Source organism: Pteropus vampyrus, unplaced genomic scaffold (assembly GCF_000151845.1).
Source record: "Pteropus vampyrus isolate Shadow unplaced genomic scaffold, Pvam_2.0 Scaffold27, whole genome shotgun sequence".
Lineage (NCBI taxonomy): Eukaryota > Metazoa > Chordata > Mammalia > Chiroptera > Pteropodidae > Pteropus > Pteropus vampyrus.
The window spans coordinates 1494519-1495292 of NW_011888808.1; positions in this window are offsets into that span (position 1 = coordinate 1494519).

Sequence of the window (774 nt, forward strand, 5' to 3'; positions counted from 1 at the left end):
TTTTGTTTTTTTACAGTCTTTGGACAGTTATCACTCTTCTATTTAATTATGTCTTTTTATTGGCATGCCTTATCATAAAATCCTTAAATAACAGCTTCATATTTAACCTGTTTTATGTGACATATATGTCTATCAGTATTGTGCTGCATGAATAAACATATACACATTTATATATATAATGGATAAAAATTTTTCTAATAATGTATTCCTTTCATAAATTTGGATCATTAATAGTGAAGCAAGAAAAGTAACAAGTACCCTATAAGTAAGCATAAATGCTTTCCCTTATGAATTTGTATGAATATATCATATAATTTATTGATTTTTTTTATTTCATGCTAGCCATTCACTATATGCATATATTATATTCCAGAAAATATGCCCACTTTTACAATGTACATTTAGAAAATATGAAGTTGCTATTTAATACTTATAAATCATTTAGAAATTAACACATACTGCAAATACATATATGCTTATCAAAACTGATTTATAATTGCAAGACAATTAATACTAAAACATTTCAGGGGAAAAATGTGTTTCAACCACTGCTTCATAGCATACATAATACTTCTCAGTTTGCATTATTCTGGCTGCTTATGTGTCCCTTGATGTACTCGGTATAGTCTGTGCCTTTAAGTCGAACATGGAAACAAATGGTGCATTTGTATGTCCCTAGTGTAATAGTTCAAGGCAATTTTTCTTTCAGAAAAGGATTTGCAAAATTTCCCAATACTATAACGTTATGAAAGATATAAGACAAATGTAGCTGTG